General features: G+C 44.9%; 1 protein-coding gene across 5 annotated transcripts in view; it reads left to right on the plus strand.

The window, feature by feature from the left end:
- LOC139622405 (ras-related protein ralB-B-like) overlaps nt 1-18,226 on the plus strand; it is a 159,415-nt gene that overhangs the window by 77,940 nt on the left and 63,249 nt on the right. The gene's annotated exons all lie outside the window — the stretch shown is intronic.

Raw genomic sequence — 18,226 nt, forward strand, 5'->3', positions numbered from 1 at the left:
AGCTGCGACAGGATTATTTGTCCTGCAGCAGCTCCATCACCAGATGTGATGGATGTAGCAGGCAGGGAAAGCAGAGAGCTCTGAAACCATAAAGTATTTTCATCTGGATAAACTCACAGTCCAGTGTGATCCAGCTCTTCTGCAGGTTGATCACCTGTTTCAGATGTTCTGCAGTTTAGAGGAGCTTTGGTTTGAGGCTGAATTAAAGTTGACCCAAGCTTGTGTCACGGTTTGAACTCACACTGGAGTAATTTGGCACAACGCTCGTGGACCTCAGCGGAGGAGAGGACGAGTGCATGAAATCACACGAGACAGCGAGTTGGGTTCAGACAGAAAAACCATTTCTGACATGTGGCAGAGAAACATGACCATCAGCAGCTTCGGCCACTAGAGGTCAGTAACCAGCTGTGGGCCAAAAATACCCCCCCCCCACCAGTTTTATTAGGATAGACATTGAACCTGAAATCTAAATTACATATCAGACCTCTGAACTTGACCTCTAGTGCATCCTGGGAATTTGAATTAGATTCTTTAATCTCTGTCTGCAAACAGAATTAAAATGTGTCTTTAAAGGGTTCCTTATTAAAAAATAAATCAATATCAGCCACAAATGAGTCTTCAAAAATAACAGATGAAAATCTGAAACTGGCCACACATGAACATACATATGCTATGGACTACTGTGCAAAATATGTTTTTGAAAATATAGCTATATAATACTTATATATAAGATGTTGTATGTGTCGACAGGGATAATAAACTAATGCAGCTTTTAGTTTGTTTTGCAAAAATCATCAAATATGAAATGAATCACTCAAGATTTGTTTTCTATTAAACAGACGTAAAGGGGAAAATATGTCGCATAGGAAACTGCAGTGTTATTCATGAATTCATGAATGAACCTTTATCAACCTTTATTTACACAGGATTATACTTGAGTCTGCTCTGATGAGAGCAGCTCAGTGAACACAGGACAGTAGAAGCACATGTTAAACTTGAGACATCAAACTAGAGATGATGTTTGTACAGTGGTGCAGTGTCAGTATACATATGTATATGTATATATGTATATATGTATATATGTATCTATACAAATACTGTATAATAATGTAGAAAAAGAATCTCAACATAAAGTCCATTTAGCGGCTGCTCTGGAGCTTTTGATCATATCACATAATCTTCATCAGTGTATGGAGTTGTCTGTGTGTGTGTGTGTGTGTGTGTGTGCGTGTGTGTGTGTGCGTGTGTGTGTGTGTGTGTGTGTGTCTGTGTGTGTGTGTGTGTGCGTGCGTGCGTGCGTGTGTGTGTGTGTATGGAGGGGGTTGTGGGGACATAAATGGGCGTCATTGTGTGGTGATGTTTCTAAGACAACAACACAAATAGCAGCGTGACCCCGGATGCTCTGCTGCTTACAGGTGTATAAATTACCTCCATGCACCCACCACCCCCACCACACACACACACACACAGACACGATTGTTACACACTTCACTCTGCGGGTCTCTGTTCACTGACATGAAGACTGTCTCTGACCTCTGACCTTGACCCTCCTTCTCTCTCTGCCCTCTCCCTCCTCACAGGTGACACAACCCCACCCCTTCTGTTTCTTCATCCTCCTCTGCTCCTCCTCCTCCCTCATCTATCTTCTCCCTTCTCTTCTTGTACTTCTCACTCTTCTTCCACTGCCTCCTCTTCCTCTGTGTCTGCCCCTGTTCCTCCTCCTCTCCCTTTATCAACTTACCCTCCTCTTTTCCTCCCCCTCTCCTTCTCCATATTCCCTTCCTCCTCCCTTTTCTCTGTCTCCTTTTTTCCTCACTTGGATTTGTACAAGTCACAATCTAACAGAGGACGTCAAAGAAACACAGATGAAAGTTCAGTGTGTTCATTTCCTCAGCTTAATAAAACTGTGCTCACAATTTCGAATATATCTGCAGATTCATGTTGGGAAAAAGAGTCAGATGAGACTGAAAGAAACAAAAAGAAAGAGTTTCACTCTGTCCGTCCTTAAAACTTGATTGAAATGAAAGATTTCTGCATCTTGTGCACAGAAATAAGTACTTTATTGATTCTGGGTTGACCAATAAAAAAGACGTCCTGAGAGGTCAAAGGACTGGAGGTCATTCATGTTCTAATGTGAGCCAGCGTCTCTGGGCGGCGGCGTGAGCAGTGCAGGCGTCAGAAAAATCATTTCAGTTTTTTCTTTTTTCAAGAGTAAATATTTGTGCCCCCACTGACGTCCTCGTGTCATTGCAAGTATTTTAATGTCATGAGAGTTTGTGATTCTGACAAATCTTTGCTGGAGGGGGAATATTTGACTTCACTGGTGGTGTGTGGTTTGGCATGTGGACCCCAGGCCACTGTCCCATGTTGGGGGGGCGGTGTATCACATGGCTGTTGTCTCATCCATCACTGAGAAGGGTGTGTGTGTGTGGGTTCGTTCTGGACATCACTCTCACTAAATATTTAGAAACTTCTTTAGAAACTTGTGGCTGCCTGAAGTCGACATTTCCTTCTGATTCCATGCCGTTCGCTCGCGCTTGTATCCTGCGTGACCATTACAAGTAACTAATCGCAGAGAGGTCAGGGGTCAGCGGGTGTAACGAAATATCCCTGTGACCCTGCTGTGGTCAAGTATGATGCACAAATGTGAGAGGAAAGAAGAGAAGCTGAAGGGATGGGTGGAGGTGCAGGGACGTGTATTTTACTTCATGACAAGAGACAAGAGGGAGCAGAGTCAGAATTATCTTTCCCTCCGTTCTGTGACCGTAGATTCATGTCTGAGCTGCTGATTGTTCTCGATACGACTCTGCTCAGTGCTCCACATTTTCCTACAAGCCACACTGGATAAATTTTTAATCAAGCCTTGTCAAAATTTGGATATGTTTAAATATTAATGCTACATATCGCTAACCATTAGCCTGGAGAGGTGGGGGCAGGTAGGTGCAGTTACTATGCAGGAGTTAGTTATTGTAGTTAGTTGGTTAGTTAGTTTTTATTGTTAACTGATTTGCCCATTAAAAGACACTGTTATACATAAACCACTGAAAAGACAAGACATCCTCCCATCTAGAAAGTTGAAGTAAATTGCTGATAACTCCAGGAGGAATTCCTTGAAAGAAAAGCACAGTCCACTTAAATCTGTGTTTATTCTTCATTCATCATTATCACTTCATTTTGTCTGGATTCCCAACTTTAAACACACCATGGTGTCCCTGCACAGACTGTAGAAAACAGGAATTAAGAAGAAATATCTCTGGATGTAAAAGAAAAACAGTAGCGCAGTACATAGCAGTGACACAACATGACACAGTGAAATGTATCACAGCACTTGTGTTGCATCATCATGTGCTGATTATATGATATACACGTAGTTTTTCAAAATGATTGGGAAATAAACCACTTCCTGTGACTGCTGGTCTTTCACTGGACTGTGGACATGTTTCCATCATCATGTCCTGGAGCTTTAAACTGCTTCTGCAGTTCACACCCACAGACTCACTCAGTGTCGCCAGTTCAGGTGCCTCAGGTGCTTCCTCTCAGTGTGATGCTTGGTGTCTCCATCTCATCGGCCTAAAGGTCAGAGGTCGCAGGTACAATGATGTACGGCCCCACAGCAGCCAGAAATCTTGTCAAAGTGCCCATGGGCAAGACACTGAAGCAGTACCCCCTGACTAGCCCCCAGCCCGCCTCTGACTGGCGCCTGCTCTGCTCCCGGGCGGCCATGTTTCAGGATCAGCTTCTGTTCAGGTGGCAGCTGATTGGCTGCCATGAGATCAATTATATTTCTAGTCTTTGTTTTCACTGTAACACGACTGGAGGAGGAACGTGAGACGAGAGGGAGGGCGTGTGTGTGTGTGTGATCGTATTTAGGCGGGGGATGGTTGTTCTAGAAGGAGGGAATATCATCTCCAGGTGTGTGTGTGTGATGATTTGTGTGTTTTGACAGTTATCAGGAGCACTTGTCCTCACCTGAACTGAAAAGTGAGGGAAACTCTGCTGAGCGACGGCATTTTGTTGGCTGGTTTTTCTCTGAGGCTTCAGCTGAAGAGGAGAGATGTGTTACAGCTGAACCATCATGTGGCTCTGTACCTGCTGGATGTGTCAACTGGAATCTGTTTGATCATCATCAACTTAAAGACCGATCACATGTCAGTGTTGTGTTCTGCTCTGCCCTCAGGTGGCCAATACAACTTAACTAACTAGTTCTTTTATCCATTAAAGTAGCTGACAGACGTGGGTCGTTTCAGAATCTACTGACAAACAGTCGACGCTCTCTTTCCCTGATCAGATAAACTCTGCCCTGATGGGTGTTTTCTTAAAGAAAGTGAAGCGAGCTGTCGGTGGAGACACAATCCTTCAAATTGTTCCAGTGCAAATCAACTTGCCTCAAGAAAGTTCTGTTCTTTCAGACAAGAAGAGAGAGAAGCAGTTGCTTGAGTGAAGAAAACACTTGAAACATCTCAGTTTGTTTTGGAGAAAAGTGTAAATTTTACTGCTGAGTTAGGTTTTTTTTCCTGTTGAAGAAAAAAGGCTGGAAAGACTCAATTTCCAGATGAAATTGACTTGATAAGAACCATGTTTTTTCATTTCCATATTGTTGTGTGTTCCTCTTCCTCTCTGTTTGAGGACCTGACTGAGTTCACTGTTGGATAATCACAGCTGCAGTCATCTTAAATGATTCGGAGAGTAACTGAAAAATAAGCTTGAATTCCTAAATTGACGTAGTTACAAGCAAATTGTAGTAAAGCTTGATAAGGTCAAAGGTCATAGCACTTTGCCAACAGATGACATATAACCTTTAAATAGCTGCAAGGAAGCGCAGAAATATGATGAGGGGAGAAAAGATGAACTGCAGCTCAGACAAAGACTGAGAATGTTAATATGGAGATAATTAACAGCAATAACGTCTCAGTTATTAGATTCAAGTTTCCAACAGAAATCTGAAATGAGGAAGTACTGAGCGTGTTTGACTTCTCATGAAATGCCTCAGAGTTTCAAACCAACCACAAGCACTCATGAGTGGGAAATTCATTTTTTTTCCTCCTGAGTGTTTCCAATAAAAGAGCTTCACTGCTGAATCATGTGTTCCCATTTCTAAATAAAGACATTTTATATGTACACAACTTGCAGCGATGCCTGGAACATCATCACAGGTTTTATTTGTCTCAGTAAAGATCATGTGCACTTTATCTGCCCTGTTAGCAGCTCTGTCTGTCTCACTCTGGCCGAAGCGTGCAATAGACTTCCTCTGCATTCCAGCCTTCCAGAGGAATCTCTGTCTGAAAAATGTCATCCAATAAAGCGGCGCACACATGTTTGTGTAAGGAGAGAGGAACCGGCATCACCATCATCCGTCCACCTGGATGTCTGCAGAAGTTGGCCGCGTGCAGTCTCAGGCGGGGAAATGTGTCTGTTTCAGGCTCCAGATGCGTCCGACCCCAGCCCATAATTCAGCACAGGCCTCGCAGATCAAGGCATTTCCTCTGAACCCCCCCTGACATCCATCCCAACTTTCATTAAACCTCGATATAGGTGAAAGCTGGGGCGGCCGTTTGCGCCGGCGGCCGAGCTCCACGCCGCTCGACGGCACGGTTTGGTGCTTTGACGTGTGCATGCGTCTGCAGAGACAGGCTGGAATTCCTATCCATCTGGGCTTGAGGAAATGAGCCAGTGGGACCCTGAGCTGAGAAAAGATTGTAATAAGAATCAAAGCGATACACATTCCTGACTTCAGAGCGGCCATATTGGATGGCTCTAACACAGTCAGACAAAAACATCAAATAATGAGCTGTGTTTCTTCTTCTTTGACGTTGTCCTCGGCAGATTTACGTCTGTGGGTCTTTTCCCGCAGCTCGTGGCAAAGATGAAGATATCATCCAGTCAAAACTGTGGTGTAGACTAAAGTGTGATGGACAGAGCTGCTATTAAAAGCTATTGGAAAGGATATTCATCGTCCACAGAAGAGGATTCTGGATGATTCAGTGACCCCCCCACAGTAGTACGTTGTTTGTTGTGTGCGCTGGTTTAATGATGATTAGTGTAATGAACATTTCAGCCTCTGAAGATGCTGACAGAGCTCAGGACAGCTGTGCTGATGCAGGTGTTTATGAATGAGTCTCTGGGACAGTGGATGTGTTAGGAAGATGTGTGTGTGTGTGTGTGTGTGTGGAGGTAAAGGTCAGTAGGTTTCCTTTGTTTTTCCTCTCCCCTCATCTTTCTCCTCTGTTCCCACGCCGCGGTAGTGATGAATCACAATCACACGGGGCCACTTTGAACTTCAGTGCCAGGCCACCGGCCCTCTCGTCCCCTCTCTCAGATAGATGCATTTGATGACAAGCGGCCCTCCATCCCGTCTGCAACACGCCGCTCTGACATGTCATCGATGTCTGGCCGGCAGCCCGCCCCCGTCGCGTCATTCACCCAGAGGGAGAAGTGAGGCCAGGAGCTTCCTGATTGGTGGCTTTGTGCGCCAAGTGTAAAGGTCATGGCAGCATTTTTTTAGAGCGGCGATAAGCTGCTGTTTGACCTTATCACTGCAGCGGCTTAGACTGAGCTTTGTGACATATGATATGAAAGCTGCAGGGATGAAAGAGTCTCCTCCACACGTCAGACACTGTGTATACCACAACAACATATACATTACATCAGCTGCAGCGCCTCAGGTGATAATAACCGCATGAGTCTTCATCTTATCAAGTCATTCTGTCAGTTATTGAATCCAGGGCACCAGTATAATGGAAACACATATATGAGTTGTGGAAAAAGTGGTGTCGATCACGACGGCTCCTGTTGCACTGTGTCCTCCCTCAGATTTGATCCATACGACCTGCATGGCTCCAGGGACGCTTGTTTGGTCCAGACTGAAACATCCTGAAATATGTTGCAGACTCTTAATCGTAAAGACCAGGTCACTTTGAGCAAACATCGATCCTGAAATGAGACAAAAATCACATTTTATCACACAGTGACAGGACAGAAACGTTTGCTTATTTCATGGGGGTTTCTGGATAATTTCCCCTCTTCAGGTTTCTAAAACATTTTGCTTGACCTGATCATAACCCACAGATGTTTGACAATGGGTCACAAGTAGACATTGATTTGTTTTAAGCCAAAATGGTTGAGATCCGCTGAAGTAAACAACTGGAGACTTAGGCTTTGGTGGCCCTGTTTACAGCTCGGTTGTAAACAGGCTTAAAATGAACTGCATCAGTGAATCTGGGTAGATTTTCTATTGTTTCTGCTCTGCAGTTGTGAGAAGTGGTTGCAGGGCTGAGTGACCTTGTGATTGGGAGAAGTATTTTTGCAAAAAGCCTTGAGTCCCACTGATTTGAAAAACAATGGTTTCCTTCTTAGTGTCTTGCTGCGCATGTAGATTAGAATATCAGCAAAACCCTCAGAAAGCAGAAACAACTCCTACTATCGTCCTGCTGTCCGTATGAATTCCCACTGATGCAGTGTCCTGCAGCCTGACACCTGGACTCGTATCAAACATCACCAGCAGCTTTTCATCCCGTCAGGACCATGAGATGTAGAAACACAGAGCTGACCATTGCTCCCGTTTACTGTGAACTGTCCTGCAGCAGCAGAGCCAGAGATCTGCAAATATTTAATCGTTTCTGAATACAGGCTGTGAGCATTTCTCTGTGGACTGAGAAAAAATCATCAGTTGAAAAAGTCAAGAAACGCAAAAAGGTTTTCACACTCAGCTCTGATGCCCTGATGTATCAGTTCCTGCTGCTCCATTAACTGTCATCCTGTCTCATGCTTTAGAGCATATTTATGTAAAAGTACTTGATGGAAAAATACACATTTTATTTTGCTAGAATTTCAGAAATTAACTCAAAGGTTTAGTAAAAACAGAGAAAATAATGAAGGTCCATCAGTCCTAAAGTGCTGGTTTAGTTAGTCACTGCAATAGACACTCCTTACCTCTTAAATAGTAGCAACAGACATTCAAGGCTGAGTTCATGTTCCTGTGTTCTGTACGCCTTGGTGAGGCTTTTCTCCTGGAACTGGTTTACTAAAGAACAGTGTTCAAAAACGTGAGTCAAAAAGTTCACAAGGTCAGAGGTCAGAGAAGAAGAAGACATGATCAAGAACAGTGCTGTCATGTTCTGTGCTCAGTAAAAAAGAAAAAACATCCTATAAACTCTGAAGAAAACTGGTTCTTTACACAATAATCCAGCATTTTTAAACTTTACGATTCCTTTTAAATGCCATAAAATACAGACACCACGGTGTCACATTTCAAAACCAGCAGTTTCCTCCGCTGCTGCTCCATCTTTCATGTCTGGACAACACTCAAGTCCACGTCCAAGGCTATGTGGGGAGGAGGTGGGGGTGTCCAAACAAGCCTGAGCGAGTAACCTGAGAGGGCTGACCTGGGCGTTGGGCTGTATCGAAGGGGCAGATCAGCCCATATTGGGGGCGGTGTTATCGCTCCTGATCTCTGGACCTTTCCCAGCCCGCTCCACCTCTGCTTGACCCTGTGACCTCGCTGCAGCTCTTCATGTGCCGACGCTGTCCTTCTCTGTCCTGCACATGAGTGTGTTTGCAGACCGCTTTCAGAAGCCCACACGAGGTGTGGGAGCATGTGTGTGAACATCAGATAAGAGCATCCAGGGTGTGTGTGTGTGTGTGTTTGTGGGGTGAATGAATCTGCAGTGTGTTTGTGTGTGTTAGATAAGACCATCCAGGCTGTGTGTGTAGATGTCTGCCGATAGTGGTGTGTGTGTGTGTGTGTTTTTGCACATTTCTGTGTGTGTGTGTGTGTGTGTGTGGGATCAGAGGATGGATGACAGTGTCCAGTATGTGTGTGTGTATGTGTGTGTGTGTGTTGGTGGATTGATGGTGTCCAGCTCTTTAACCTTTGACCTTCCACTGCTCTGTCCACAGGACGACTGACGGCTGGTCTCAGACATTAACATGAAGATGTGATTAGACTCTTCTATCATAGAAAGAGTGAGAACAACAACAGAGGCACCTCCTCCATATGAAAATGAAAAAGTTCTATATACTGTTCATAATTATACTGATGAGCTTTATTTTTCAAAACATAAAAAAATAAAACAAACTAGTGCCATGAAGTGAAAAGAGGAAATGAGCTAAATGTCAATGTTAGTTTTTAAAACTCCTGAATCACCTCATATTCAATAGAAACACAATTCTCCACATTAGGAGATAGGCCACCTAGAAAGCAAACTTCAGAGCTTCACTTTGGTCTCTTACAGATGAAGTAAAGTATAATAAAGTATAAAAAGCCACTCCATAAGTGAATAGAAAGAAAAGTAGCTGAAGTGACCTCAGTCTTAAGGTTAAGAGCTGAGGCGGCACATGACAAAAAGAGTCCGGCCCCCGACACTGGATCTGCCTCCCACATCCGTGTGTTTACACTGGATTTTTATGTGTTCTTATTCCCTCTTTATGATCATTTTTTACGGGAATAGAGACCTCTCCCTGTGCTTATTTTACCCACGACCCTCTGTGACCTCTCCTCGTCATGCGGGAGTTGGCCGGCGGAGGGCTGACGGTGCTTCTACCGCGCCTCCCAGGACGGCTGGCAAAGATTCACAGAGCAGCCTGTCAAAATGTTGATGCTAGACGTACAAATGTTCCGCTCCGAAGTGACTTTAAAAGGGAAACATGTGTTTGGGCCCAGGCAGAAATGATGAGGTGGTGTGGAGATGCAGATACACTCAGCTTCCCCCAAATGAGGATACAAACGTCCAAGATAAGAATGTCAAGTATTTTTTGGCCTTGGATGTTGTAAACCTAACACTGTAAACAGAGCAGGTTTCCGCAGGGCGTGTGGATGCCCGGGAGCTCCAGTTTGTCAGAGCTGGATGTGGTTGACATTTTGCTCTTTAAGCATTTAGCTGATGCTGTTATGCAGGTCAGCTCTGAGTGCAGGGCTAGATTACAATCCCAGCTGCAGAGCACAGATACAAGGGTCCAAGCTGCCGGAATGGACGAAGAGCGAGCAAAAACTTTTAAGAAAGGATTAAATGTTAATGGAGGTTTTTGTGGTTGCAAAGGAAGCTGGAGTCACATCAAAACAACATTTCAACTGAGTTCTGTTTCGTTTAACCTGATGTGGTTAAAACAACACTCTAAAAATTTAATTCTTAGAAATCTCTGGTCTGTAATCGAGTCCCCAAAGCAGTGACTGCCCTCAGTTGGTCGCTGGATTTATTTTCCAACCTTGCAGGATTTGGTTTCTCTGAGTGTTTTACCTGAAATCTGTTGTATTTTTATTAGATCACTGAGAAATCAGTCAGCCAATCAGATCCTCTCTTCTGATTGGCTGACTGACCTGTTGTCACTAGAGCTCCAGAGAGAAGCCTGAGAGAGGAGATGTAAAACTACACTGAGATGGTTTTTGGTTCTTAAAACTGAAAATGTATCTTCACTCTTCTTAACTTGAAATAAAAAGTTTGAAATATGGGACCTTTAATTATTATTCTATTTTAGAAAACAGAACATGTTAGATTCATATTTTGTGACCAATAATGACAAAGGAAATTATCTCAGAGTCACATGTGAAATTCTAATGTTCCTCCACATGTTATAAACATGTTACAGGTTTTTCACAGGTGATAAATGGAAACATTCTCAAACAATAAAACTACATATCATTTATTGATGCTTTCATCTTACCTTATAACTTGGGACTCAAATCTGGGCAGAAATGACTAGATAAGAATGAAACAACCTCAAAAACATTGTTTTTCAAAGAGTAAACACTGAGATTGTGATTGAACATTAGAGAATGAAAAGAATTTATGCGTGTCCTGCATTTCCTCTTGAACAGCGAATTCTCTGACAAGGTGGAAAGGTCATTTTTCATTTTACTGTGAGGTTGAAAGGAGCGCCGTTGAGGCCACTTGTCTCACACGACTTCCCACTCAATCAAATCAGCAGTGGTCGAGGAGTTTAGTGTTTAAGAGTTAACGCAGCGGTTTGAAGTGGGAAGAGGAAAGGCAGGAGCGACGCTGGCACTGAAGGACACTGGGTTCAGCTTTGAGGTTTGGGCGTCAGGGTCTGAGAGAGGGGATTAAGTGAAGGGCTGGGAGCCTTGTTGGGGGGTTGAGGTGGACTTGAGAGGGCCTGGTTCCCTCTTGACTGGTGGGCAGCTGCAGCAGGAATTCCTTCTGTTACAGCCCGTCATCCAGCACCTCTTAAAACCGGACGGGCCAATTTCGAACAGCACGTCTGGGCCTCAGTCTCAGCTTCGCCTGGCCCGGCACAGGGAAGGGCCGGCTTTTGCCACGACTCACCCCATGGATCACTTTTAACAACGTCGCTGACAAGGTTTTAGGCTACGTGCAATTAGTCCGCCAAGATCTGCAGTTGCTTCACTTTGTTCCCCTCAGATGACGTTGAGGATTATGTGAGAAATGGAGTGAGGACACAGCAGCGGAGGAGAAGGTGTCTGTTCTTTCCACAGTTTTGACAGTCCTGTGTTCCTAGAAGTGTTTTTGAGAGATGTCACTGTTTAAAAAAAAAACCCAAAACTCCAGTCCTTCCTTTTTCGTTCCTTGGTGGTCATGTGAATCAGCACTGAGGCTTCTGTTGAGTTAAATTACTTTCAACACACTTCCTGCTGATGCTATGAGGCCATTTTCAGGAAGTAACCTCAACTTCACTAACATTTACAGTTGGTCACTGAAATGTGGCAGCGAGTAGTTATGTAACTTTCCAGCCTGATTTAACTCTTTGTAAAGGAGGAGACAGTCGCTTCAAACTGGTGAAAGACGAAACATATATGGTTAATGGAAAAGGAAAATGAGTGAGATGAATGAGATTGGATAGTTAGGTTTTGTTGCTAGGCAACATCTAGTGGTCGTAGTGATGAGAAAGTGCGGTGACGTAGTTTATAGAGCGACAGAGTCCAGGTCAGGAGGAGGTTGGGGTGGATGGATGAATGTGACCAGGAGAGCGGTGTTCGATTCCCATGTGACAGTAGTAGTTTCTGTTGTTTGTATCTATGACAGCCGAGGTCTGGTACTGCTGCTGGGGGGGGGGGGGGGGCTGTGTCAGGACACACTCCTGTGGCTCGTATCAGGGGGTTGGGATCAGCGGGTGAACAGGAGATAATGGATCTTACTTTCTCTGTACCGTGGATCAAACATGACTGTGGAGTTTTCTTGTTTCAGCATCACAACAGCTGATCATGTTGAGCATTGATCACATGACATGAAAAATATGCTGCAGTCCAAACAAATATCAAACAGCTGTCATGATGCCATCAGATCCTCTTCTCTGGCCTCTACATCACATCTTTGAACACACGTTTTTAGTAACTTTGTATTTTTTTTCCCATCATTCACAAAAATATAATTTATTCTCAGCAGAAGCAGTTTTATTTCTCCTGATTAAAGTTTCTGAGAATAACTAATAACTGGGGACTTTGGCTTAGAGTCTCGTCTGCTTCCAGTTTTCAGCTTCAGTTAGAGGGTTTGATAGTTTGGACAGACAGTCCAGCTGTGCCAGATAACCCACATCTTTTGTCTTTCACAGTCACAGCCAGCAGGTTTCTCACATCGCTCCACACAGAGCTGGATCACACAGCTCAGCGGCAGGATTTACTGCGTGTCTCAACAAACTGTAACATTTCCAGGGGATTTAGGCTGCTAATCAGTGTTTATGCTGTGCAGAAATGGAGCAGGTCCAGGGCCATAAAACACCAGCGTTTCAGGCCCAAGCTGCACAGTCAGAGTCTAGACTTTCTCAAAGCCTAATGGGATTCCTTCAGATTTACATTCACTAAGCCTGTGAGGCAGAGTTCGGGGCGCCGTGGCGTGAGTGGAGGTGTGTCAGGCAACAGGCTTTAAATGAGTAGACTAAATGGATGTGCTGTAACCACCGTTCAGGTAGAAGATATGAGATATCTCTCTGTGTGTTTCAGACCTGTTTCAAATCACTGCTGAACCAGGTTCACATCCAGAGTCCAGGTTCACATCCAGAGTCCAGGTTCACATCCAGAGTCCAGGTTCACATCCAGAGACCAGGTTCACATCAGAGACCAGGTTCACATCCAGAGTCCAGGTTCACATCCAGAGACCAGGTTCACATCAGAGACCAGGTTCACATCCAGAGTCCAGGTTCACATCAGAGACCAGGTTCACATCAGAGACCAGGTTCACAACAGAGACCAGGTTCACATCAGAGACTAGGTTCACATCAGAGACTAGGTTCACAACAGAGACCAGGTTCACATCCAGAGACCAGGTTCACATCAGAGACCAGGTTCACATCCAGAGTCCAGGTTCACATCAGAGACCAGGTTCACATCAGAGACCAGGTTCACAACAGAGACCAGGTTCACATCAGAGACTAGGTTCACATCAGAGACTAGGTTCACAACAGAGACCAGGTTCACATCCAGAGACCAGGTTCACATCAGAGACTAGGTTCACATCAGAGACTAGGTTCACAACAGAGACCAGGTTCACATCAGAGACTAGGTTCACATCAGAGACTAGGTTCACATCAGAGACTAGGTTCACAACAGAGACCAGGTTCACATCCTGGTCCCTGTCTGTGGTTTCTTCTCACATCCATCTTCCTCTTCTCCTCTGTCTCACCTCTCCCTCCCTCCTTCTTTCCTCTTCCTGCTCCTCTGCACCTCCTCTTCTCCACCTTACTCTCCTTCCTCCTTTTCATTACATTCTTCTTCTCCTCCTCCTCCTCTCTTCCTCCTCTCTTCCTCCTCCCTCCTTCTTTTCTTTATCTTCTCCTCCTTTGATCCCCCTCCATCTCTATCTCCTCTTCCTCCTTCCCATGGTTCACCTCCTCCTCCTCCTCCTCTTCCTCCTCCTCCTCACCTCAGCCCTTACAGTTCTTAACCCAACATATGGTGTTCATTAGATAAATAGAAGGGTGCAGGGGGGGTAGTGTATCATGTTTGAGGTAGGGGTGGGGGTGGGTGTAGTTTGGAGGTGTGGCTCTAATTTCACTTACATGACAAGTGACTGTTAGATCATCAATACTGATCAATACTGAAATTCCTGTTTATTTATTCACAACAATAAAAACTCAGCAGCTCATCTGTTAAATGTTAAAATCTTGAAAGTCTGTTTACATCACATGAGCATAAAACTCATGTTCTAACCTTCAACTCCTTTAATCCCAGTTTGACATTAACACTGTTGTTTTTAACAAAGCTCCATCAAACACAGTGTGTATGTCAGCCACAGACTTCAGGCATTATAAGGTTTATTATAAGCACATTGTTGCTGCAGTTTCATTCTAATAATCAGAGTGGGACATATTAGGACTGTTATACTTTAATGGACAACAGCAACAATTTTCTAAAGCTCTAATCTGCTGTAAAAAGTCAGTGTTCCAGCATGTTTTACAGCTCTGAAGCAGCCAGTGAGTCAATGTTTCACACTAGAAAACAAATAAAAAAGGAGCAACAATAAAAAGCACAAGGACTCAGGTGTAGGTTGGTGTCCGCTGTCACTGGAGAGTCACAACAGCTCAGATGCAGATGAGAGGCTTTAAACCTTTTAACTGTAAAAGGTATAAAAAGAGCTTCAGTTTACAGTGACTGTCTCAGCTGGAACAGTAACTGTGAAGGAGAGAGACCGGAGGGAGGTTGAAATACACAGTGTGTGTTCTGTGTTTTCACTGGAGACATTTTGATTTTAAAAATCCAAATAAAATCAATGAAGCAAAATCAATGAAAAGCTGAATATAATGAGGAGTGGAGATGAGTGTTGTGTTTGTGAAGAGGAGGGGGACCAAGGAGGGGTTGGGTGGGGGGGGGGGGGGGGTCAACAAGGAGGCTTTTCCTTTGATGAATTTGTCCAGGGGTCAAGTTCATGAGGTTGGCGTGCGTAGAAATCCGCAAGGCTTATCTCTGTAAAGAGTCCAGTGAGACAATGCAGGGTCGGGAGGGGGGGTGGGGGGGCAATGTGTCCATCTGGTACAGAGGGAGGGAGGTGGGGCTGAGAAGAAGGAGAGGAGGAGGAGTAAGGAGGCGGGAAAAGAGAGAAGGAGAAAGGAGAAAAGTAGAAAGAGCAGAGGAAAGAAAAAGGTGAGGGAGGGGTGTGGTGAGAAGGAGGGGGAGACAGGAAGGGATGGAGGGAGAGAAAGTGATCAGACTAATCAGAGGTAAACTCAGGTGACCAATGTCGAGTCACATCAGTGCAAAAGCAGCAGATATAATGAACAAATACTAAAAAACAACCACAGAGCTGCAGAACCAGTGAAAAGCACCACAGCTCTTTAACTGCTGGATGAAAACTCAGATCCAGTCTTTGTTTGGTTGTTAGATCTCTGCAGTGAATCTGGACAGAAAGATTCAGGACGTTCTAGTTGGAGTACCAGACGGCTGTGAAGCCAGAGACTCCAGATTCAAAGGTTTCAGTTGCAACGAGTCTTCCAAACCAAACGAGGAACATAAACAGCTGTTTGAGAAATTATTCAGAAGAGCACAGGTTCGGTTTGGTTCAGGTCATTTCAGCTGCTTGGCTCAGGTTAGGGGAAGATGTGGTGATGGTCCCATACCACATAACCACAAGATCCAGGGTTCGTCTGGACCACTGTTCATTCAGTTCAATTCGTTTCCTGTCTGGCCAGAACATAATTTATAAAAAACAGTTGGTTGTAGGAGGTGAGATACAACAGTGATCCCTCCTCATACACCCAACATCCACCTCAGCCTGGTCTCTAAGACGTTCTGAGACGTTCTCCTCCTCTGGAGGAGCTCCCTCCATCACAGCAGGAAGATCCGCTGGGTTTCTGAAGTGTTTGAGCAAACAACAAAGGCTGTTGTCCAGCGAGGATGGTCTCCGGACTCATACTCTGCATGTTCACTGGCCGTGTGTGTGTCAGGTGACCACGGCGCTCGGTGCAGCTGGTGGAGGTTTGGGTTGTTTATGATGCACCTGTCTTTCCCTGGAACACTTGCTGCTCACAGAAAACCACTTGTTCAGCATCTGACACACACAAGCACATTCAGACTGAGTCAAAGATGTGGAACCACTCTAACTGTTGCTGTCTGCATTAAAAACATCAGTTTCTGCAGGACAGAAAGTCAGAGCTCCCTCTTCTTACCCCCTGACGTCAAACTCTGCTGTGAACAGTGACGTTTAAACGTTCTGTGAAGCCAGACTCAAGCATGTAAAAAACTTCAGATGTTGGTAAGTTGATGTGTCACTGCAGTGAGCTGACCCTGCCAGTCCACAGTTTACAGTAAACCTGTCTCGTCAGTGCTGTTGCTCAATCACTGGATATTTTTTAGTGCGTCACAGTTGTGTTGTAACTCTATTGTGCAGTTCTCTCTCAGCCTGAATGAACTGAACTGTGTTGGTAACTGTTTATTTGCTGTGCAGCAGATGTTAAGTCGCCTGACAGGAACGAGTGAGGAGTCATGTTGAAACACACCTTTACGCATGTTTGTAGATGCTGCACTGATTCATGATGGCTGACGGAGGAGTGTTTACTCCAACAAGCAGATGAAGGACTTCTCTGTGCCAACACAGCAGCTTCTCCACCTCCTCAAATTTTTACATTTGTTAATCTAACTGTAAAAAAAGATAAAAAAAGATTTTTATTTGACCCCAGCCCCCCACACCCTCATGCAAAAGAAGAACAAGCAAGTCTAAACTGAACCCAAATAAAAGCTGTGTAACTGTTGTGGGTCAGAGGAGGAAGTTAGTGGAAAAACACAATTGAATTTGTAAATTGAGCTGTAAGGATGCACAGCTCCTCTGTCAAATCATCATCCGTCACTTTCCATCCTCACTCTTTGAAATCATCTTTTTGCTTTGTGCGTCTCCAGTGTCGTCATATAAAACAACCAAAGTGCTGTTTGCATGTGAAGTTTGTTGTTGATGTGTTGTCGTCTTTGAAGGCACGTGCAGCGTTCAGAGCTGCAGCGTTTCAAACCCATCTGAGCTGAAAGTGAGTAGACACAAAAAGCACCACGGTCTGTCTGAGAGCACTGATCCTTCTCCTGTGCAGCCCTTTGTGTCGTTGAGGGGAAAATCACAGCTCTGTTTAAGGCCGCTAACGCTAACGGAGTCCAGCTGCGTCGCTCACTCAACCTCACAGTGTGAAAGACAAATTGGATCTCCTTGATCCAGCACATCACCTCGTCTGAGCCTGTCTCCCTCCTCCTCTCACTCTCTGCGCTCCAACATGGCGGTCAACCCTCACAGGAAATCGACCGCAGCTTTGGATGAATGAAGGCGAGATGTTTTTCTAACGCCCTGCTCACAGCAGGCAAAGAGGAATTGTTTTTATAGTGGTTCTGTACAGTTCATTTTCCTTAACCCCTCAACGACATGTACTCATGGTTTAGTGAGTCCATCAAAGCCCCAATCACATTATGTGTAAAAGCTCTGTCACAGATCCCATAGATGGACTTCATAATTCACACATCGTGCAGCTGCAGTGAAGCCTCAGAACAAACAGATATGATAATAATCATAATACAGATGCTCCAGGTTTTGGCTTCATTGTTTTTACTCGTTCATTCATCCCTCTGTGATTTGACTCAGTTTGACTGATATCTTGAATTTATTTGGACGAAATGATCATATATTATGGCCCAGTGCTGAAATGACAGTAGCACATGAAATAAGTCTAAGATGACAAATAAAGGCCTAAATCCTGAGGTTTGTGTTTCCTGTTCCATCCTGAAGGCATCGAGCATCATGGGAGTCCTGCAGGTGGATCCTCAGTCCACTGTCAGAACATCATCCGCTGCTGCTCCCAGATAAAGCGCTGAGATTTGTGTTGGTTGGAGACGACTGTGAAGATGATCAATGTGTTGGTACCTTCTGTGTTTGTCCCTCCGTCACATGCTCGCAGGGTTTTTGTATTCAGGCTGTAGAAAGGCGGGGGGAGGGGGGGTGCTACTTCAGGTACTTGAGTCTTTGTGCAGACTGAGGTACGAAGGCTCCTGTGGGAACCAGGACACATGTGGTCCCAGATTCCAGGACCTTCACCACCACACCATCTCTGAGCTCTCAAAGAGGACTTTTGATGAGGAAGTGATGGTTTGATGGAGCGGGGGGGGTGGGGGAATTGTTGGGGCCGAGGTTGCTCCAAACATGTGGCAAACGTGTGGCTTGAACTCTTCCTGAACCCCCCTCACCGCCGCGGCACTGGATGGGAGTCATTAGCAAATGTTCAGAGAGGCGGCGGCCGGGTGTTTACGTCGCTGGCGAGCAGTGATACGCTGCAGTGGTGAATGAAGCTGTGTCTGAAC

The sequence above is a fragment of the Trachinotus anak genome, unplaced genomic scaffold, assembly GCF_046630095.1.
Source record: "Trachinotus anak isolate AG129_WGS33_773 ecotype Australia unplaced genomic scaffold, CSIRO_AGI_Tana_v1 ptg000006l, whole genome shotgun sequence".
NCBI lineage: Eukaryota > Metazoa > Chordata > Actinopteri > Carangiformes > Carangidae > Trachinotus > Trachinotus anak.